Source organism: Anser anser (assembly GCF_964211835.1).
Source record: "Anser anser genome assembly, chromosome: 7".
Classification (NCBI taxonomy): Eukaryota; Metazoa; Chordata; class Aves; order Anseriformes; family Anatidae; genus Anser; species Anser anser.
The window spans coordinates 29,739,559-29,764,058 of record NC_139727.1 but is presented as its reverse complement, the minus strand read 5'-3'; the positions used below and the strand labels follow the sequence as shown (position 1 = coordinate 29,764,058).

The 24,500-nt window shown below is 39.6% G+C and overlaps 1 pseudogene across 1 annotated transcript; it reads left to right on the top strand.

The window, feature by feature from the left end:
* Positions 1-16: 16 nt before the first annotated feature.
* LOC310902323 (lysosomal protective protein-like) lies at positions 17-4,189 on the top strand (annotated as a pseudogene). The gene is made up of 2 exons: positions 17-22; positions 1,080-4,189. The product of its transcript is annotated as a lysosomal protective protein-like (transcript).
* Positions 4,190-24,500: the final 20,311 nt, after the last annotated feature.

The window sequence follows — 24,500 nt, the reverse complement described above, 5'->3', positions numbered from 1 at the left end:
GAAAATGATCATATTCATGAAGGTAATTTAATTGAGTTATGAGCCGTTGGGACCACAGGCCCTTGACAACCCTCTACATTTCTCATAGTCTGCTAGTAACATTCTGTTAGCAGACATCTTGCATAGTCTGCTAAATTTTTGCTATAGAAAAGTGTCACAAATTCATTGAACAGTTGCAAGCCATTTAGCATGGTTTTGCAGAGCACTGATGGCCTGTGAATCAACATGTTACCCTTAGAAACATAGAAAACAGAGGCCTCTGAATGACTGAAAATCTCTTTTCTACATAATTTTTATTTGCGCTTCTTCTGCTGTTACATACTTATAATTTTTCTCAGTAAGTTCTACATGCTGCTTATCTTACAAACAAAGAAAAAGTATTCACATCTTCCTAAATCACAAAAACAGCCTTTATCACATTTAAGACTGAGATCCAGAAGAATGCTTTTGGCTCAAGTCCTGTCTTCTGTGACCTAAAGTTGCCTCCCTGTACAAGCTCATTATAAACCTGTCAAAATTACTTTAAATGAGCAGGTCTTTCTCTCCACTAGTCCAGCTGGAAGATTGTCCAGTACCTTGCTGTTTTGCTGATATGGGGTTCTTCTTACTTTCAGGTTAAAACTTCTCAACCCTGAGAAGAGGCCATTTTTGTGCCACTATTTGCAGAACAGAGTTCTGTAAAAAAGAATGCCAGAGGCTTTCCTTTGTTTGGAAACAAGTTACTTTTACAAAAGGGCTATGAAGTATTGTAACGAATTAGGTAGGTAGTGGGCGCAGGGCTCCCAGTAAAAATGAATAAGTATTTCTAGTGTTCAGAGGGGAGGGAGGTTTTGGTGGGGAAAGCTGGCAGCACTGTGCTGCCCGAAGCCGCTGCAGGATGGGGAGTGGGGTCAGTAGGACAGGACAGGACATGGGGGACAGGGGGGAGGTGGGACCAGGACGGGGACCTGGGGCCGGTGGTGCCGGGAGCAGCACCAGGCCTGTCCCCAGCTGCCCACAGTCCCACAGGTGAGGCCAGCGCTGCTGTGGGCGGTGCTGCTGAGGCTGGGCCAGGCCGCACCGCTGGGCCATGAGATAAGTGTCCTGCCAACCTTCCGCCACTGCTCGGACCACCACTGTGCCTGCACTACTGGTTGGTGGAGGCGCAGAGCAACCCCCAGAGCAGCCCCCTGGTGCTATGCCTGAACAGCAGCCCTGGCTGCAGCTCCATGGAGGGTTTCCTGAAGGAGCATGGCCCCTTCCTGATCCAGCCTGAGGGGGTCAGCGTGAAGTACAATGACTGTGCCTCAAACAAGATTGCCAACACGCTCCACCTGGAGTCCCTCGCTGGCGTTGGCTTCTTGTGCTCCGAGGACAAGAAGTATGCCAGGAATGACACAGAGGTTGCTCACAACAACTACTCGGCACAGAAGGAAACCTTCCGGCTCTTCCTTGAGTACTTCAAGAATGACCTCTTCTTCATGGGGGAGAGCTACGGTGGAGTTTACATCCCCACGCTGGCAGAGTGGGTGATGCAGCACCCCAGCCTCAACCTGAAGGGAATCGCTGTGGGAAACGGCCTCACCTCCTATGAGATCAATGACAACTCACTGGTTTACTTTGCCTATTACCACAGCCTGCTGGGGACCCAGCTGTGGCAGGACTTACAGGCCTTCTGCTGCTCCCAGGGGAAGTGGAACTTCCATGACAACCCCAACCTTAACAGCACACTCAAGATGGAGGAGATGATTCAGATTGTAGAGGAGTCTGGCCTCAACATCTACAATCTCTACGCCCCGTGTGCTGGCGGTGTCCCTGGAAGCATGAGGTAGTGAAGGTGACTATCTCATCACACACAACCTGGGAAACTCCTTCATCCGTATGCCAATGAGGTTCTTTTGGCCACAGAACCTGTTCTGGATGCCTGTAGCCTGGAAGAAGGTCTGGATGGACCTGCCATGTACCAACTCCACAGTCCCTACCATGTATCTGAATTCCCTGGAGGTGAGGAAGGCTCTTCACATCTTCCCTGATGCCCTGGAGTGAACCGCAGCTAAAAGTGCCTGTACATGCAGATGAATGACCAGTACCTGAAGCTGCTCAGAGCCATGAAATACTGGATCTTGGTGTACAGTGGGGATGTCGACATGGCCTACGACTTTCTTGGGGATGAATGGTTTGTGAACTCCCTGTGCCAGAAGGTGTAGGTGTCTCGCCGGCCCTGGCTCTACACTGAAGGAGGCGAGAAGCAGATTGGAGGCTTTGTGAAAGAATTCACTAACATTGCCTTCCTCACTGTCAAAGGAGCCAGCTACATAGTGTCCACGGACCAGCCCCTTGCTGCCTTCTCCATGTTCAGATGTTTCATTAAGAATGAATACTGGATAGAAATGATGAAAAATGCTCTCTGTACAGATTGGACAAAAACTCTTTATTCCTTCAGTACTTCCTTTCTTGCACAGCCATTTCCAGACTAGTTGCCATTAATTATTAGTTTTAGGAACAGTGGATTAATGAAGATAAACGATCCTGCAGTCTCTGAAATACAAAGCCATTTGTACAGTCCATTTGGTAGGTCTGCATCCAGTTCAGAGCACCCAGACAGATGTTTCTACCATAAGCACTGTCACCAGAATTGTCAGTAGCCATCAGCCTCATTAACATCTTCTCTAAACCCAGGCCAAGGACCAATGTGCTACTGAAAGCAAATTTCCCTTAGAGATTATTTCTGCCAGCATAGTTTACAATGATTTAGCAAGGGGCAGTGTGAGAAACAGCTGTCTCTACTATTCAGTGGGTGAAAAAATTGCATTTTTTCAGCACAATCACTATGACATTTCTCACTAGTACCGATCAGTGCTTGAGGACATATCAGTGGCTGCACTTTTAGAATAGAGTTGCTTATTCATCTCAGTATGGCAGAAAGGAGGTTGGGGAAAAGGATTTATTTTTCCAGATCACAGTGATGGCCCAACCTCAATGAGGGTGTGCTGTTCCTGAGTAAATAGGTGCTGCCTTTGTAACAAAGTTCTCTTGGTATAAAAAGGTTGGAAGGAAAAACAAACCAAGACAAGACAAAAACAAACAAACAAAAAAAAAAAAACACTAACACCACCTAGTTCTCATGAAGTATAACAATTGAAAGGAAAAAAAAAAAAAAAAAAAGAGAGAGAAAGAAAGAAACAAAAAAAATAGGAAATTCACAGAGGAACAATGGCAGGATTTTATTTTAAATGAACACTTTTCAGGTACTTTGAAAGGCTATGAAAAAATGCAGTACAAACACTTTATTTCCCTCTCTTACCTAAGTCTCATAAACAGTGTAATCAGTTTTGCTGAAATTTTAGAGACTAAAAAAAAAAAAAAAAAAACAATATCCTCAGCCAGAGGAACAGCCCAGCACAAAAATTTCATCACAAAGGGTTAGCAAAACAATTGCAAGCAAACTCATAAAGGTGAAGTTTCAAGCAATCTTATCTCTAGACAGTCCTGCCAACTTAGTTTGTATGTTCTCTCCTTCTTACACATTCTCACTATTCTGCTTTGTTCTACTGATCTCTTTTTTCTCTATTATTCTCTTTTTGAATAACACTGAAAGGAGATTTTTTGTTCTTTCCTTTCCTATCACTTCTAAATAGAAACAAACCTTGTAATCAATGACATGCATATCTGGTTTTCTCCCCAATGACGTCTGAGTGGATTTGAAACTCAAAATATAACCATTTGCCACGTTCTGGTTAAATGATCTGATAAAAAAGGGACTTTGTGCCTCTCTTCCTCTAACTGGTCTTTTGTATGAAAGGTACAAATGCAAACATGTAAACGTGAATGTGGTATATGAACAGAAGTATCATTCTGCATGATTTCCTGCACTTTCTCACACAACAAAACCTTTGTAAAATGGAGGGATAGAGAGGTGTATTGTTCAAGGTAATTAGGAAAAGTATACAAGCCATCATCATTAGTGGTTCATAACACAGCAATGAAAACATGATTGCAGCTTAGCCCTAACTCTTTAGCTGATAGAGCAGGGCCACTACAGCAGAACTGTGGAGAAAAGATGTATGACAAGAGGTTTGTAATGATTTACAGGGTTTTCCTTAATTGCACAATCAGTTGTTTGTTCCAGCTAATTGAGTTCCCCTTCCAGTAATTACTCTTTGCAGTTCTTTATGCCACTGTATTTCATGATCAACTTTTCATACAGCTACCTTAGCTCAGTTACCTCCCAAGACTTTTCTGCCTCATTCAACTGAATTAGTATTGTTTCCAGAGTGGTTCATGAGGAATGATGGATTTACTCCTTATATAATTTTACTATTGTGCTTCACAGAATCACAGAATCACAGAATTGTAGGGGTTGGAAGGGACCTCGAGAGATCATCGGGTCCAACCCCCCTGCCAAAGCAGGTTCCTTAGATCAGGCTGCCCAGGTAGGCAGCTGCTTGCCTCTCTAAAGGGTGTGGAGGGGTGCAAAGGGGGATATAGATGTTTTCTTCCAGGTGTCTTACTAATGCTTTGGAGTCTTGTTCTTTATTCCAGAAGTCATTGCTACACCTGAGGCCAAAATTTGTCTCCAACTATTGTCCGCCACTTCCTTGACTTCTAAATGTCTGTATCTGACAAGATTAAAGAGAAGAAAATACTCCATGTTTAATGGAATCAGAAACTACTAAGAAAAGTCTGTGTTTATATATGAGACTATAAAACTAAGGAAGAAATATTTAATGAGAATATAAAAATTAAAAATTGAAAAGGCTGTGATACCAGGATGAATGGAAGGGGTGACAGCTCTGGAGGCTGTTGTGCGATCTGCAAAGATTTGCAGACAAACTTTTATTTTTTCCGTCACTTGTGAAATGTTAGCTGCTCCTGGTTGTCTGCTGCTGTTTATTTTTAAGCAGTTTTACTACTCTATTATGTTAACCAATGTTACAGTATCTATTTTAACTCACATATTTATGAATGTCCTTTCTATGTTATGGGAAGTTGTGAATCCTTCCTCTATGATTGTTTACACATGTACCAAGAGGCACCTATTTAAACTTCCTATGACCCCTTGAGTCTGAAAAAAAAATGCCTTTAGATCTCATTTATTAAGAACTTTTGAACTTTTCCCCTACACCTACTTCTATTAGCTGTAAATGATTTCTGTGCACTTTTTTAATGTTTCCATTTTTAGGATTGCCAGATGTATAACAGTAATGATGATTTGTATATCTCATACTCGTTGACATTTTTGGAACTTCTGTTTTTAAGATAAGCAGATGGAGGTTAGCTGAATTTCACCAAGCTATATATTGCAAACAGATAGGACATAAATAAGGTAGCATGAAACAATGTTCTGAGCTGACCTCCATTTTCATCTGCTCTGTTACTACCACAAGCCAAATATCAATATCATATGCTTTATGTCTATGCTTGCTTGTCTTTTATAGTCTTCAACAATAAACCAACAAGTGGTGGAATGTCATTACTCTGCTGAGGTTTTATACAGTATAGACACAGATAATTTTCAGCATTTCTTCTCCTGCATATTGTGATGGATTCACAGCAATGGGTAGCTAAGCACCATCATTTCACTGTCTCGCTCCCCCTCCTCAAAAGAACTGGGGGATTAAAAAAGATGAAAAAAAGCTCATGGGCTGAGGTAAGGAGAGGGAGGTCGCTCATCAATTATCATCACCATCATCATCATCCCATACTCATCTCTGGTGAGGCCACACCTCGAGTACTGCGATCAGTTTTGGGCCCAAGTTGTGCCAGGGGAGGTTCATATTGGAAATTAGGCGAAATTTCTTCTCAGAAAGAGTAGTTAGGCATTGGAATGTGTTGCCCAGGGAGGCGGTGGAGTCACCATCCCTGGGGTTGTTTAAGGGAAGGTTGGACTTAGTGCTCAGGACATGGTTTAGTGGACGATATTGGTGGTAAGGGGATGGTTGGACCAGATGATCTTGGAGGTCTTTGCTAACCTTAATGATTCTATGATTCTATGATCACAGACAAAACAGACTCAGCATAAGGGAGAATAATGTCATTTATTTCCTACTAATAACAGACTGGAGCAGTAAGAACTAAAAACAAACTAAAAATACCTTCCCTCATCCACCTTCTTCTGCCGCCTCCCTCTGCAGCTCAGGGGAACAGGGAATGGGGGCTGCAGTCAGTCCATGACACTTTGTCTCCACAGCTCCTTCATGGTCACTCTCTGCCCCTGCTCCACGCGGGGTCCCTCCCACGGGATGCCGTCCTTCCCAAACTGATCCTGCGGGGACTGCCCACAGGCAGCAGCTCTTCAAGAACTGCTTCCATATGGGTCCGTACCATGGGGTCCATTTGTCAGGAAAAAACTGCTCCAACACGAGTCCCCCACCGGTGGCAGCTCCTAATATTTTTTTTATTTTTTTATTTGTTTTTATGTACTGAAGTTATTTGTCAAATGGAACCTTAGTTTTAAAATTGTTGTGGACCTCTTAAACTACTTACTCTGCCCTTCAAAAAATAATAAAGTAAAGTAAAGTAAAGTAAAGTAAAGTAAAGTAAAATAAAATAAAATAATAAAATACAATACAATACAATACAATACAATACAATAAAATAAAATAAAATAAAAATACAAGCTTGTATTTTAAGAACTCCTTAAAATAAGCTCTTCTTATATCTGAATAGGATATTCATCTTGGATGTCTGAGCAAATTTGGAAAATATAGTGGATGCCTCATACCAAACAAATGAGTATAGTGATTAAAGCCAATATATCCAATGTTAAGCATTGAAAGCATCATTGTCCAGAGTGCTATGAAACTCCTTGAGTGCGTCACCATGAGTTTGTTTTTGTTGTTTGTTTTTTGTTTTGTTGTTGTTGTTTGGTTGGCTGGGTGGGTGTGTGTTTTTTTTTTCATTGCTGTTGAAAAAGAAACTTGAATTTGAATGAAGAAAAATAAAAATGATTGTGCACCACATCCGTTTCCAGTAAGTTTAATTTCTTAATTATTTGTAGGGTCATTCCCTGAGAGCTGCCAAGGTGTGACTCATTTTTATTAAGGACTGTGCCATCTAAAACTGTTCATCAATATCTTTAAGCCTTTCATTTTTCTCAGCCAGTGTTCCTTTTAAGCAGAACTCAGTGCACTGGATTCAATTGCTTTAACTCTAGTGAAAAGCAAGCTCACATCAAATATGCTGAAAATGATGTAACCTTTATCACAGACCTAGATAGGGGACTAGGATGGAGTCCCTAGCTATAGAAATAAGTGCTCCTGTTGAGCCTTGGGGATAGTTTAGCCTACAGATCCATACTGAGTCGATGTCCAAAGACTGCTATTAGGAACACTGCTTTTGAGCCTATTACCTTTTAGAGAGGCCTTTCAAAAGGACTTTTTGATTCATATCATCAAAAACCTCATGTCAATTTTTTTCAAGAAGAAGGATTTATGCTAAATGTCTGATCAAATTCTGTTCTGCAGTTCTGTTTATGACGCAGACCCAGGTCTTTTACAGACTAGTCTACTCTGCTGTAATATCTACAGTCAAAAACAAATAAATATGGACAAACTCAACACCAGAAGCTGGTCCCATTCCTGTAATGGCTGGAGTTTCATTTTCTAAGCTGAATACTTGAAGACTGGGGAGAAGGTTGCTAATCTTTTTGGCTAGTTCTGGATAAAAAGTTTTCTAAGTGTAAAATGATTTATTGATATTCTTTCCATAAAGCTGAGGGAAATAGAGAGGAACTGAGCAATGGGTGATCCAAGAATACTGATTTGGCACTGTTCATTAAGGCCATTGCATTATAAATGATCATGAAATGCACTATTTAGAATTCTAACAACCCCAGTAAGGGCAGCACATTTATTTTTAGAGAACTGTTAGGAACAATTGCTCAGTCCTCCTAATAAACAGCAGCAGCCGCAAGTAGAAATTAACTGCTGTGTAAACACAGTTGGGATGTGTACGTGTCTGTGTTAGTGTGAATGAACTGTGTTGCACAGCAGACAAATATCAGCCAACAAACTACTTTTGCTGCAACAAATCCTACAGGAAATGCTCTGCTAGCTGGTGTGATTTGAGGACGGCTCTTGCTGCAAAAGCCCTGTATGCTAAATGTGGGTTGTGGCTATTTTGTAGTTGTATCTTCATGGACCATCAAGACTACAGGAACCACTCTGCCTAGTAGGAGTGCTTGTTGAAAACATCTTCAATCCAAAAGGCTGTCTGGAGACATTATTTCAATAGAGAACATCACCTTGGAAGGTCTTCAGGAACACCTATTACTGCTAATATGATGGGTGAAATTCAAGTGCTTAGATTAGAAGAACTGTTCACTGAGTATCAAAAGTATTAGATAAATTACATGCCTAAATTATGCAAACTAAAATTCATTTTGAATTATTATCACTTAATCATTAATAAAGTTAGCTTGGGCTTACTTCCAGGGCCTTCCTTAAATTCTCCTCATTGCTTAAATTGGGAAAAAGTGTGTGCTTTTCCTTCAGCTAAGACATGTTCTGGATCACTGTACATTTTCATTTAACAGCCACTTTCCAGCTTCAAGGAAGCTTTCTTTCGGGTGTTATTGCATGTAAACAATATTTCTAGGGATTTCTTACCCCTAAGTAAAATGACAGCTTTCCTCTACACTTTTTTGAATCTCTGTTGTCTTTGATGAACATACAAAACCCCAAAAGTAAATAGATACATGTCTAATTGATTTAAAAAACATGTCTAAGATTACTTGTAAGTTTGGACTCTATGGTGCACAAAGCAGTTTATCATTGAGACCATTGTTTTTCCTTCAAGGTTTCCTGAAGAATATTTTACCTTGAAAAAGAAATGTCATTAGCTGGGATTTAAATACTTATTTGAAAATATAAAATTATTCTCAGTTTTGCATGTCTTTGAGTCTGTATTGTGTGGAGGTAAAGGGTGTTTTTTTTTGATTGTTTGTTAATTTGATTTTTATTGAATCATCTCCCAGGTGAACAAGGTATGGAAAATTGAGTCAAGAAAATGGAATTTCATCTCTGAAAAAAATAGAGAGTCAAGATGCTATTTTAAAAATTCCAACTTAAGCCTGAAACATGCAAGTCTAAAAACTTCTCCCGACCTGGTCACGTTTAAATGTGTTTTCTCAGGGCCCACTGAAAAGGCTCATACTGAAAAATCATAAAATATTAATTTAGATGTTGACTTAAAAAAAAAAAAAAAAAAGACAACTAAAATTAGCTTAATGTTTAAATACAAAGCCACTTGAAATTGGAACACTTTTTTCTTCCTTTTATGAATGTCAAAGCAATTTTTGGACAAGACTGGCCCATTTTTAGCTTAGAAATTCATCCAAACTAACTCTTTTCTGACAAAAAGTAGAGTTTTAACAGAGCTGCTTTTTACAATGAACAAAATCATTTCAGGAAAAATTCTTAACTACATCATGGTATTAACTCTTAATAGTGAAGCAATTTGGACAAAGACATTTTAGTGACCAGTATGGTATATTCAAGACAGGAAGTGATTCCCCATTGTCAAAAAAAAGCAGCCCAAAACATGAGTTGAAGAATCATTTTGCCCTATAGGAACATTGTGAGGATAAACATGTTGCTGACATGTTCAGATGGCCTTTGGATATGGAAATAGATAAATAGTTCATCCAAATGCAAGATTAGTGTTCTGTGGTTTGTGAACTGTTTGTGATATGCAGTTTCTTCTGAAACACTCCTGTTACACACCTGAAGAAATGTTGTTTTATATTTCACATCTACATATGACCTATGAAGAAATTCCTACATTGGATCCTCAATTCTAGAGGGCTTTGTTAGGACTTAGGAGTTCAAAAGCAGCTGAAAATCACCACATTAAGCTGCTGAGGAAAGTTTCTAACTGGGGAGTCTCAGAAAAAAATGATTTTTCCCTATTAATGCTTTTTGAACCTCCTTCCATTACCAGTGTTGGTGGGTTGCTCTTTTCTTTTGTAAATACAAACATTCTGTTCCACAATGCTGCCAATTAAGGCATTCCCTGTGTGTTTTGTTTTTACTGTAGCTGAAAATAAATTTTAATTACCTTTGGAGACTTCGCTGTCATTTCCATGCCAGAAGGGTCTGAAATGAATACGCCCCTCACAGCCCTTTAGCGGGCAGAAACACACAGGCATCACCAGTTAAGAAGAAAAAAACTGTCCACCACCTCGTCATGTTTTATTTTTAAAGTGTTTGCTTGGCAGACTCCTTCTTTTCTGTTCCTCATGTTTTCAAGGACATACTATAACTGACAAAGAGTAGCTTGCAACCTCATGGATGTCTGGAAGACAAGTGCTTCCTAAATCTCTCAAAGTGACTGCAAGGCTGTGTTTCAAATTTAGAGCCATGCAGCTCGGGAGGGCTGCACTTTAACAAATTCTTTCTGCTCATCCAGCAGTGCAACACACAATTCCTGTGATTAATAAAAAGCCACAGGTTACTGCCTGTCCAAATCTATTAACCCTGTATGAAGGTCTACTACAGAGTCAAGGGTTCTTCATGAAACTTTCTCTTCTCCTGGCAGCTATATCTTTTCATGCATTGAGATTACAAACATCTGCTTTTAATCAGATCCTCTAGAGCTTCATAGAGAGTTTTGATTGCTGATTAGAGAATGATGCTTGCCCAGATTGCTCTGTTTAGTTTTCCTTAAAGGCTCACTTGGAGGGTGAATGTCTTTTTTCACAGTCTGTACTTGCAAAGGGAATTAGAAATGATGAGTTTGGGAGTGTTCTTAGTTATGAAATTTCCAACCAGTCTGGCATAGGTCAACAAAGATGTACTATTTTAGAGTCATGTGCATTGGAGGTGGCCACTGCCCAGCTCAAGGCTCAGATGGCATTTTGTCATCTCCCAGGTCAGTAGTGCTATGTTTCTGACAATGGAAGGCAGTAGCTAGCTTTTAGGAGGTTCATTTATGAGGGGTTTTGCCACAAGGCACTAGACTCATGTGCAAGACAGAGCTGGTGGCTCTGAGTTGATTTGCTCATGGTTTGCTTCTGGGTCTCTGCCCCTTCCCTGTGTGTGGTCAAGGAGACCTTTTCCTACTTTTCTCTAAAGAAGTTTTACCATCTTATGCTCAGAGAAACTTGATGTTTCTGATCCAGTAAAAGAATCTGGGCTGACTTATAACTATCAAGAAAACTGCTGGTGAAGCAGTCTGAACTTTTCCAGATATGGCAGTGTGAGCTATGTTGAGAAAAGCACCTACTAAGAGTGAAGAAAGTAAAAAAGCTGGAGAATGAGTTTGTACAGAAGAAAGAGGAGGAAAAATCTCTTTTTGGCTTAAGATTCTTGCAGACTGTGTAGTGAAAGTTGTATTTATAAAACACAGATTTTTGCCTCCTTTGGAGAATTAATTCCTACCTACCAGGAAACTGCCAGCAGGTTCAAGCAGTAGCTGGCAAAGCTGGCCATGTATGCAACAACTTATCGGCAGCCTGTGCAATAATGCACAAATCTTAATGGAAAAGCTGAGCAACTGCCAGAGAAAACAGCCTGAGGGAAGGAAGAACAAGCTGATATTCAGAACTCCTGAATCATGGGGTTGGAGAAAAAAACTGCTTTGAAGCTCTTTGTTTTCTGCTTTCAGGCATGGAGTTATGAAGGGGGCTAAAGCAGTCCTCAGCCCTGCAGGTACCAGCATGTAAAACATATTTATTCCTGTGTCATTGACATGTAGCTATGCAGTCTTGTTGAATTCAGATCAGGATTTCCTATTTTTATCCTGGCCCTTTCTTTCTTAGTCTTAGTCAACCAATTGCTTCTCTTTCTATGATATACTTCCCCTCTTCTATTTTTGTTTTGTGCAGACAATATTTCCACTTCACTACAGTAATTCTCTTACTATTGCCCTCACATCTCTTGAAATATTTTTATATTTCATACATATGAAATACATCCATACATAGCTGATGGTCATGTATGTCTGTCAATACAATATTCTGAATTGAAAATGGGATAATGAGTAAACCAGTATTTATGAAGAGCTCCTGCTTTTGGTAGTTTTTCATCAAGAAAATAAAGCATCTTTGGACAAACTCAGATCTCTTTCAGTTGTAATGCATTGCTACAGGACCTCCTGGAAACTGTTGTTTGGTTGTTTCCCTAGTCTGTGGGCCAAGTTTCCCTGATAGGCTTCATCCTCTATGGGAGTGTATCTTGAAAAAAAAAAAAAAAAGAAAAAAAAAAAAAGAAAAAAAAAAAAAAAAAAGACAATACAGCATAGGTAATGGTGTGCCTCCATTTTACAGTACATACGGATATCCCAAGGGAATCCCTTATCAAGAGACCTTCCCTGGCATGTATTCCTGGGCAGAGTTACACAGAGGAGGTGCTAAAATGAATGCAGTTTTCCTTCTTTTCTGTTGTGCCACTTGGTCCAACATATGAACCTCTTTTCTATAATATGGTTGTGGGTGAAACTTGGTGTCAGTCCTACTTGAAGACAGACCTTTGGAGTTAGAATGTTTTACCTTCAGGTCTTCTATTCAGTATTAGAACTTGTTGGGATTATCTTTCTATATAACTGCGTATGAGATATTTCAATTTAAAAATATAGTCACACTCTCTTGCAGGCTTTGCCTTTATTTTTAAGGTTTCTTATTGTCATCATCTGGACAAAACAGCTCTTTATTTTTGACCTTTTTTCATGAATCACTCTGATTCAGCTGGACTTCTACATTGCTGTTACAAACAAATCAAAAAATAAAAAATCAGATTTTTTTTCACAAAACAGTACAGATCACCATTCCAGGGGACAGGTGGTGCTGCTGCTATAAATGTCTGTAATACACAAAGGAATATTCCTTACCTGTGCCGTTATTACTGAAACAATTGCCTCCTATGTTAGAATAGTTAACAAGCCTACTGGAAGGTGTTAGTTTTGATTACAGTGTGACATGACTGATCTATTGTGACAGCAGCTAAAATGAAATGTCCAATTAACCTTGAAAGTCAGTCTGTGCCTCAGCAGTATTTACTTTTTTCCTATGCAGAGCCTTTCCACCTCTCTCACTGTTGTAATGTGATACAGTGCCTTTAGCTTCATAAAAGCTGCTTCAGACTAACCTGACTGATGTCAGCAAAAACTGTTGCTTTCTGTACTAGGGCTGAAGCCTCTTTATCAATTCTTGTTTCAGTGGGGAGTATTGGTATGTCCATGAACTTGAAGGATGTCCTTGTTTTCATCCATGTCTTTGTCGATTACAAGCTATCAGGCTTTAACTTGACTTGATGAGGTATTCAGACTTTGTCACCAGCAAAAGGCACTAACTGTTTCAGTGTGTGGTCCAAAGCATGTCTGGTGTCTACATAATGTGGAAGTGCTCCCATAACCAAGCCCCTGGTGCCTAGACTTCCCTTTGAACACATCATATATCCAGCTTCCTGCCAATGTGTAAAACCAAAGATAAATGTTTTGACCCTGAAAAACAATCCTGGTGATGAGCTTTTGCAGCAATTACCTATACTACTTCCATCTCAGGGTGGTTACAAATATAGTCTTGCTTGGTGATATCCTAACTCCCATAGCATGTCCATTAACATAACAAAATCCTTGTCAAAGATATTAGCAAGAAGCCAATTTCAAACCTTCCAAACATTTGTATTCAATCACTTGATACGGAGGTGACCAGAATCAGGAACAAACAAAATCAAATTGAAGTAGCTGCAACATAAAAGGGCACTCCTCTGTTCAAGACAGAGTTTTTTGGAGGGAAAGTGACATTTTGGAGGACAGCATTTCTTTTTTTCCACCACAGAATTTATTTAACAAGTTACTACCAAGTGGGAAACGGGTCATATAAGAATCCTGATTAAATAAACCTTTTCCATCTGAAGTCATCAGAAGGTCAATATATTGCACACCCCCTGATTTCACTTTCACTTAAAGTTAGAAGACTCTGCCAAGGAGCAACCAAATTTAACACCTTTCACTAGCAACCATATGCTGAACATTGGGCTTTCAGAAATCACTGAAAGCAACTGAGCATTCAAGGCTGTCTAGCTACGATATGACAGAAGTTTTGGCATGATGTATATCATGAAGAAAGTTAAAGTGCCCCAATGGTCTTTATATATCAAAGGAGAATCTTGGCATGGCACTGAGGGTGTAGTTTTCATGTTGTATAGGGGGACATGGACAAGTGTCACAGGAAAAAGCATAATGTTATGATGTAGAGTGGTGATTTACCTATCAGTTCTGGAAAATATTGATATTCTTTGTCACTTCCGAATATTGGGGAAGAATTCTGTAGAACCAAGTGTATCTTGCCAGGAGAGAATCCTCATTTCTAGCTGCTTTTACACTTTTTCCTTGGTTTTGGTATATTTTGTCAAGAACAAGCTCTGAAAAGCAAAGCCTATCAACTGCTTGCTAAATCACTTCTATCAGTCAGTCTATTTTAATTCATACACAGGGAGCACTGCACACCCAGACTTACACTTTGAAGAATCTGCTCTCATGTCCTGGATGACAGAAAGATACTCTAGAGGTTACAAAAATGAAAGAGTCCAGGGAGCTCATTTCTCCTGTGGCCAAAGTACAGGATTCAATCATAAGTTTCAGATTCCTTTTTCATTAGCATTCTAAATTGTGTAGCATTGCATATTACAGATTATTTTCCATTCTGCTAAGAAAAGTCTGCTTTTTTGCTATGACCTTGCATGAATATGTCTAGATTTCAATTACCACCACCCCACTTAAGCAATTTCAGCTATTTTTGTTAATTATCTTGATTTCTCACTATTACCTCTCTTGAGGTACCATGATTCCCAGGTTTTCTGCTCTCACTGTCATTGGGAGTTGACATTCAAAGTGATTTCTTGTACTCTCTGCCTTTAACAGCCTTCCTTAAAGGTTGCTTGTATCTTCATAGATAATGTGATAAGGTAACCACAAGCACAAAGGCCAAATATACTCTGCCACAGAAAGAGCTTACATTGTGCTGTCTACTTCTGAAGCATTATTCTCTTGAGTTTTGACATTCTGAAGAGTTCAATTCTTTACACTCACGTCCAGCATTGGGACTACTTCTTTTACCTGCTGCACAAACACTTATTGAATTAGAATAGATTAATACATTAATGTTAGTGATGGAAGGATATGGAGTGGTTCAGAATCAGACTTGAGCTTCACCTCTGGTTTAAGCCATGACAGCATCATTCAAACATTGTTGAAATCAGTGTGTAGTATTCCACTTTCTGTCATGAAGTTCATCTCTCTTCCCTATTGTCCTAGTATGGAATTCTAATAGTAAATGATACTGGATCTTACCAGAAAGAGTCTAAGACAACATCAGTATAAATGCAATAATAGCCCTATTTATGAAGTTTAAAATGCAGAAATCTGTGAGATCTGTAAGCCTCTATCTTGAACATTAAAAGACCTAAACATGGAACAGAAGAATCATTATTTTCTATAACTATTAGTGCTGCTAACATTCTTTCAATCATCCAGATGCTACCCTGTAATTGTTTATTGACTCCCATAATTTAGTCCTCCCAAGGAACACCTGCTCTATCATTATCTGAACTTCTTATATATTTAGCTTGAAAATTGTATAAGCCACTGCACAGGTAAGGAGTGGAAAAATAAGGAGGCTTAGTTTTCAGCAAGATTTTTTCTAATGACTATTCCTCATCATAAGAAATACATGTTCTGTGCTCAAAAAAATTAATGCCACCTCATTATCATGCACTATTAGTAAATCTGATTAAAACAGATAAATCAAACTAGAAAATCTATATCTCTTTTCCCTCCAGTTTTGTAAATCATTCAAAAACTCCTCCTTCTCTCTCACTCACTTATCTGTGCTTGAATAATGATCTCATTTGTTATTTATTTGTTTCCCATAATTATGACTGGAGTATGGTTGGCCCCAAAGACTTCTTTTCCATGACTTTTGTATTATTTTTTCCACAGAAGCCATTAAAGGACACGTAATGAATAGTGAATGCAAACCTGAGGTAAATTCATGAAGCCTGGGAATCATGAGCATGTATTTCCATTATTACCCATCAGTAATTTAAATACAACCAGTAAGAAAAGACTGTGCTCCCACAAGGTAATAACAAATAACATTTGAGATGTTAGTTCAGAAACATGCTAGTGAATCCATTTGTTCATTTTTTCAGACAGTTCTATCAAGTCCTACTTGAGATATGATGGTTTTAGTTGAATATACTTTGATTTCTTCTTTCCTAAGGGATTCAGGTCATGCAAAGATTAAGGCTTCAGTTTACTGTACACTCAGAAAGATATCAACCAGATCTCAAGCGAAATAGGTAATGGCTATGTTTCTCTTTCTCTGAAAATCTGTAGTCACATGCTCAGCTTGCCAAGCATAGGGTTGTACCTCCTGCCTTCTGTCCACATGGCTACCTTGTAGATCACCAGGCCAAGCAACTTGCTGAAATACCACATGTGGGCAGGGAAGTCCTGAAAGACCACTGTCTGAAGAAACAGAGCTGAAGAAGTTACCAGGACATGTTATCTCAAGCGGAAGTGGTCACTGGTTCAGCAGTCAATTAGACTAAATGTCTAAAATAGCAGATGTCTGAGAACCCAGTTTCAGCTAATAAGAGTTTAAAATCAGGAAACAACAACCTGGTCTCTTAGTTTCTTTCACCTTTGTCTGGATTCTGGGATCTAGTTTACTTCCTAGGATGATAAGAGCATTGCAAATTAATAAATTTTCTATTAAGGTGGGAATCAGATACTATTGCAATGCTTTTCATCTCTCTCATTCCCTGTGGTGTGTACTACATAGGATATATCTATGTTGAATGCTAAATCCTGGTTAAAGACACAGTTACATACTATATATTATAAAACATAGCCATGATGTCATTTTATATAAAATCTTAAATGAATAAATAACACTCCAGGGCCAGATAAAGTTGAGAAGTCCAGCAAGATTTAGAGACTTGGTCAGTATTTTGAATAAAGTGGATGTAGGTCGTCATCCTCTCCAACATGAGACCCATTATTCAAACAGGCAAGCTCAGATCTGATTGTACAGCTGTGGCAGCTAGGTAGTCCCATCTTGTACATGTGTTTGACCCTTAGTTCCTTGTATATATGTGTATGAATGTATAAACATGTATTGTGTGTGGAGGACAGATTACTTCATGCTGAGGGACTTCAGATCTCAATGACCCTGCTGGAGGATTATTTCTGATACCTAATACGGTCGGTTCAGAAGAAACACAGTTGGCACAGGCTAGATGTGCCAATCGCTGTGAGAAATATATTGAAGATATGTGGTAAATCTATGTTTTCTTTCACTTTTAAATGTATATAATTTTCCTGCCTGTGGCAAATACATACACATACATACATACCACAGACATACCCCGTGCATAACTGGCTTCAATTTCTTGCAGTTTGCCATATGCTCTTTTCAACAGTGTGGGAGACCCTGCTGGTGCCCGCATTTCCAAACCAGCTGCAAATATGAAAAACAGAACCAGCTTCAAACTTTACTTCGTTCCTCTTATTCAGGTGCAGCCCTCACCTGAATCCTCAGAAATTATGCAGGAGCCCAAATGAGGGAATGAGGAGGGTAAGGGAAATCTGTTCTCATTTTGATGTCGAACTAATAATTAATGCCCAATTATTCTATTTTATTTGCGTAGGAAACATTGCTAGTTTAAGACAAAAAAAAAAAAAAGTATTTGGCAGCTCTTGTTCCGCTGCTGCTGGTGGGAGGTTGCTTAGCAACTCCAGAGAGGGCTGAGAGAGAGGAGGTTGCGAGAGTCAGGCTGAGAAGAGGAAGCAGGCCCAGCAGTTCTGAGGAGAGTAGCAGGCCCGACAGTTCTCTGAATGCCAAGAGAGCCGAGCTACCAGTCATCACAGGAATCCAGCAGCATTATTTTATGTATCTCACTGCCCACGGGGATCCACGCTGCTCTGTGTGGTCAGCATGAGACCTCTCTGCGACAGGGTGTGCGTCTCCATTAAAGATCCAAGAGGACAACTTGTACTTCTAGCTAATGTAATTGGGTACCTCCAGCAGGAAAGTGCCTGGAATGGAAAGAGCAAGGAGATTCAATTCGAGGCTTGAAGTTTTAAAAGACCTCAAGAGGGAAAAAGAGAGTTCAGTGAAGGCAGATGCTTTCCTGAGAGAAAGGGAAAAGCTTTGAAGGAGGATGATGCTATATTTTGGTTGATGTTAACAGGGTAAAGTGAGCCTCTTTGGAAGTTGTAAGTCTAAACCACTGTGTAAAGAAGCCAAAAAAAGCTCTTACAGAGCCCAATTTACTCCTAAAAGGTAGTGATGAAATGCTGGAGACATCCTGCATTGTTCAAGTCAATTGTTCCTTAAATGGGAGCAAAGTTTGGCCAGCTGGCAGGAATCTCTTTCTCCTTTCAATTCATTCATTCTTCTCCAGAAACCCCTGCAGACAATGTCACCAAAGTCACCATGTTTCCCTATCCCCTCCTGATTAGTACCGCATTAAGGTAAATTGCCTATATTTGCCATCCACAGTCATTTATCCATGCTGGACCCAGTACTTTCTCCCAGAGAAATGAGGTCTCTCTCCTTCAAGCTATTTATTTTTATTCATTATTCATTATTTTATTTTATTTTATTTTATTTTATTTTATTTTATTTTATTTTATTTTATTTTATTTTATTTTATTTTATTTTATTTTATTTTTATTTTATTTTATTTTATTTTATTTTTATTTTATTTATTCAAGCCATTATTTTTTCTGTAGTATAGCCATCTGTTTTCAGCTGGAGAAAAGCATCAGACTGAGTTGAAAATTTGAGACGTACCTCAGTTAAATTCAGTGATGTTGCAATTAGGAGGAGGTAAAGTGAAGCCGGGTAAAAAGCAGATAACACTTTTCCAAGGTTTAAGAACAGGAGTCAGAAAGTTTGTATAGGCCTGACAGCTGTGTCCACTGCTAGTAAGAAGAATTTTTCACAAAAAAAAAGACATTTTCAGAATACTTCTTACATTTTAACCTTGTATGTCATCAGGTGGCTTTGGCATTTTCTGTACTGATGATGTTCCTGTTCACTGCATATCCCATTAAACCTGTAAGAACCTTCCACAGACACTCCATAAACAGGGGCATGGATTTAGTTTGAATGAGAAACTATTGTCCCTGTCTGGGACACTGGCATTTATTCTCCCTGAGAAAATTCTCTCTTTCTTCTTCCTGGGGCTACCTACCTTGCCTACTTTTCACCCCCTGCTTTAGTTCAGGACAGCTTCTGATCTTGCATGACTTTATTTATATTAAAGCTGAACTCCATCCTGATGTGGATCAGCACCTGTTTCTACTTTTTCTTCTTCTGTTGCAATGGGCTAGTAGGATATTAGGAGATGCTGATGATACATTTATGTATGATTTTATGGCCATACATGAAGACACTGGAGAATAGTTAGCTCCTGCTTTCTGACACTCCAAGTTCAAGTTCTCCTTGGCTATTCTATTGTTTTTCTTGCTGTGTCTAAGGGCTACAAGATCCTTCTTCAGACGCTCCTAACCTGATGTAGCAACACTACATGCCACTATGCAGGTCTGGTCATCTACCTCAGAGAAAGCTGTTTTCCAGAATACTCCAAAGCTTTCTTTTCATTGGGGTCACATTACTAATGGTCTAGCCATTAAAAAAATAAAAATGAAAACTTTAAAAAAGGGAATAAACATGAATGTAATGTGGTCAGCTGTCTGGAGTATTCCTGGCAGGTCCTTGCCCATAGCTTTTGCTCTGAGGTATAATCAGGCCCATGATAAAGCTTCCCGAGTGTTTCACGGTCCTTTTGAATGGGGCTTAGGATATATCCAGAGAGCAAGCTCGGGGAACCTTATGCTATCGTAACACAGCAATTTCAAAATCAATGCTTTTTCAGGGGGAAAGGAGAAACTGACACTATGCATGTAGCTTTTTGTCTGCAGCTGCATGGAGTAAAGCAGCTGCAGCACGCTGTCCCAGGTTACTCTGCAGTACAAAAAAACAGAGCACACACACATGATCAGTTATTGTGCTTCAGGCGAAGGGGGAAATTCAGATTCTAGCTGTAGACCAGTGGTTTTCTAAACCACACCGACTCATCCATGTCCTAAATTGGAGATACACAGCACATCTGTCATATTTATTATTTCTCCCTCCCTCCTTATAAAACCAAACTGTTTTTCAGGCTGATTCCTATTTCCCCCTCCAAATCTTGGCTTCTACTAGCTGCCATAAACCACTGAAATGATTCTCAGGTACTGCAGGGCATGAAGGATGGGTCCTGCCGCACTGCTGCTCAAAGAACAATGCATCACCTGTCTTAGCTGAGATACACTAGATTATAGCTTAGATACCCCTCTCCTCAGCATATATCTCTAGTGCTGCTGACAGCACTGCATCACACAGGCAAGATAATGTCCACTCATTTGTATCAACATGCTTTTGCCCTTGACCTTTTAGAAACACACCCTTTGCATGCCAAAATGTTAGGCAAATGAGGTGAGTCTTGTGCTCCCAAAACCTTTCATCCACAGGGGTCTTGGGTACAGAAGAGCTGCTGGGCATCTGAGCCAGGACAGAGTGAGGTACTAAACCACATCTAGTGTCAAAGCAACAATCAGCCCATGCATGAAGTGAATGTTTGCCTGATTTTAGAAAGGCAGATGCTATTTGCTGAATGGTTCAACAGAACTAAGGGGTTGACAATTAACCAGAGTGCCTTACAGGAGAAAGCCAAAGAGAACAGAATGATGTCGTAAGGCCAAAAGTGTGTATAGCTGCAATCTTCTGTAGGAGAGTATCACAATTGCCTAACCTCTTGGTATAAACCTTACCTGGTTCCTGTCTAATGGCTACACATCTTTGGTCCTTTTGTGTTAAAGACAGGCCACCTGTCCTGGTTTCAGCTGGGAAAGAGCCCTGCCAGAGAACAGGCTTGGGGTGCACCAGGAGCTTGGAAGGAACACAGCTAGCACAGCTAACCCAGACTGACCAAAGGGATGTTCTATGCCATGTAGTGTCATGCTGAACAATAAAACTGGGGGAAGTTGGTCAGGGGGCCAGCATAGCTTGGGGACGGGCTGGGCATTGGTTGGCTGCTGGGGAGCAACTGCTTTGTTCATCACTTGCTTTGGGTTTCGTTATTTTTGTTCCTCTCTCCCCCCCTTTTCTTTTTTTTCCTTTCTTATTAAACTGTCCTTATCTCATCCCACAAGTTCTTGTACTTTTCTTTTCAATTTTATCCCCCATCCCACTCTGGGCATGCATGCGAGGGGTGGTGAGCCAACAACTGTGTGGTGTTTAGTTGTCTGCTGGGTTAAACCAAAACACTGCCCAAAACTAATGCATGTGAATAATAATTGCCACATAAACTTATGATTAACCCTGGTGGACTGAAGAGAACCATATCACATTGATCTGTTACTGTGTTTTGTATAACAACCCTTACCTAGAAAAAGAAGGTAGCAATCTATCTAGGCTGGCTGGGCACAGCAAAATTGTTACTCCCTTCCCGCCAAAGCCGTTGAGAGCTATGCTGGTTTCTGCTAGTGTCAAGGGAGGTGGTGAGGTCTGTGGGGTGGCAGCTTCTGCTTCTGTACCTTACAGCAACCCAAGTTGTGTCCCCTGATTGCCTCTACCTTGCTGGCAAGAGCAGCAAACATTAATTAATCAATTAAGCATGATATTCTATGCTCTCTCACTAGCTACCTACCCTAATTCTGTCTCTAGCATTTTATTTTACCTTTCCTGTAGTAGTCTGGTCCCAGCCTCTTAAGGGTGTTGGCAACAAAATTTAACGTTGTCTCCACTACTGAGAAGCTTTTAACTGGCTCCTTCCCTTGTGCACTGCTGCATCTTCCACAGACTAATTGCTTTAGATTAGATGTTTATCTTCAGTGGAGCAAAATATGAAGTCAGAGGGAGATAGTGTGACTGGTCCTAGCTGGTACAATCATTAGGAGGGTAAACAGCCCAGATTTCCCTTCTTCTGGCCTTCTTTATACAGTTTTCCTCAATTGCTGACTCTGGGAAGACTGACAAGAACTAGACAAGCTCTTTTGCTGTGTTTCCAGCTCAGCTGTGGGAAAATAAATTACTACTAAGACACAAAAAAAAAAAAAAAAAAAAGCTTAACTACTGTGTGTTGAAAACAGTCAGTTTAGTCTTCCTCTAGGAAACAGTGTATGCAGTGTAAGACCATAGGACTTGCCATGCCTCATCTGTCTTTAATGGATTTTTATATACTTAAAGATTTACAAAACCACTGAAGATGCTACTCCAGTATTTCATGTGCCTCTTAAAATTGATTACCTTACCAATATTAGGCTGCAGAAACTACTTTTTCTAAAACTTCCTAACATTCCCAATATCCCTGTTAGCCCAGAATGCTCACTATAATCAGCTATTAAAGGTATTCCTTTCCACATTCTTCCAATCCATCTCCTTCCTGCTTGTTTTTAATATTCAGTATTCCCAGCTGTTTCATATACATGGAAAACCCATTCTTAGTAATTAGGTAAAATTACTTACACCTGCTTAGTAACATACTGCATTTTTATCTGAAGTCAATGACAACATTTTCTCCAAGGACTTCATTTTAAATGAAAAATGATTTTAAGATATTTTTCTCTCCTTCTCCTCATCCTGTTTCCTCCCAATTCCATTTATTGCTTGTGACCTTTTAACAGTCAGCCAATAATTATTCTTAAATATTAATCTTGGAACATGTCAAGTTGACAGGTCACCAGCTTTTTTGTGAGTGAAAGTCTGTTAAACTGAATTTAACACTGAACGTGGGTGGCACCCACTGTGGCAGTAGGCATGACACAATTACAGCCTTGCTACTGTCCAGTAGGTACAGCTGTTGTGTTTAGCACTAACAGCACAGAAAATGATTCACACCCAAACTGGGCAAGCAAGATTAATGTATGCACTGCATATACTTCCTGAGCACTAGACTTTTTTTTTTGTGTGTGTGTGTGTTATAGCACTAGAGGTTGAAGGGTGTTTAAACAATGTAATACCTGAAGTTGCAGTTAACAAAAATTAAAAATCAAATAGTAATAAAAAGAGTTTTCCAGATAAACCAGCTAGAATCAAACCATATACAGCCCATTAAGTATTTACATAAATTTAATAAGCACTAAATTTTTACTGCAAGTCATCGGAATTTCTATTAAATCCAGTGGCAGCTTGCAGAAGAATGATGCCCACATGGCTGCTTTTAAAATAGAATCTGAGCATCCTGTAATCTTTAATGAGTTTATTCCCACAACCACCTCTAGTAAGTCAGGAAGTATTTTTATCCCTATTTACTAGATGAGGTATTTTACAGAGCAATCCCTTCATTTGCCTAAGGTCATGTAAGTACCTGCATGACAAGACAGAAGCTAAACTTGGCTTTCTCATATCCCAGTCTACAAACATAACCACTGGATTGGCCAGTGATTGATTTGAACCACTCTTCAGCCACTCACTTTTAAACAGGCAAGACAGAATCTCTGCAGTATGTCTCCATTGGACTGTATACAACAAAACTTCCAGTATGTTATGGAATAAATGTCAATACCAACAGTTTCCCTCTCTTCTTCTTTCCTCTTCCCAGAACCCGTTACACCTGTTTGTATTCTAAGACAGGAGAACAGGCAGGGAACATAGTACATGTTCAGTCCTGGGCAGAAAATGGACCTTTTTTCTGTGCTCACCATTGCATTTCCCACTCTATCTGCATCATACTGCTTCTGACGTCAGATATGCCATGACTTGGTACTCACGTCATCAAAGATGATATGAAAGAGATGAACCCTTTAGGGACTACTATCCTACCCTCTCTCCTAGCTTTCCTACATGCCACATTCATACTCATTCCTGTTGCTACGTTTGTATGCATTTAAAAGATTTAAAATCTGTAAACGTCCTTTCAGGGTAGCAATGAGTTCTTTTGTGCAGTGAAGGCATCAAACCCTTTACTGAGAGGTACAGGTATATTACAGCCAGAACATCTCCCACACCTATTAAAAACAAACAAAAAACATACAAACAAACAAACAAAAACAACAACCAAAACCAGTTCTGATTAAAAATATCAGAAGGATATCAGAAAGGTTTGTCTGGTGCGATTTTCCCTTGAATAGCACATACTGCATTTTGTCCCCTTTTCCATTAATGTATGTCTCTTTTTATTCTTTCTTTCAAGGTTTGAACAGTCTATTTTGTATACTATTATACATGAATCAGCACACAATCTACTGACTAATTTACCCCAGCAAATGACAACCTGCGAGACCTCAGCAGCAGAGGAATTGCCAAGAGATGCCTTTCACAGCAGTCATAAGGCTATTCCAGGCTACAGTGGAAAGCCACCTTTTCAATAAAACTGGTAATGATTTTCTTTCAATGCCAGGCTGGCAAGATCTACAGAAAAGATAGATTTATTTATTTATTTATTTATTTATTTCAGTGTTGCAAGGACCTGATTATCTGATCTTAACTGCAATCATTTTGGGACCTTGCACAGGGCTCGTTCCAT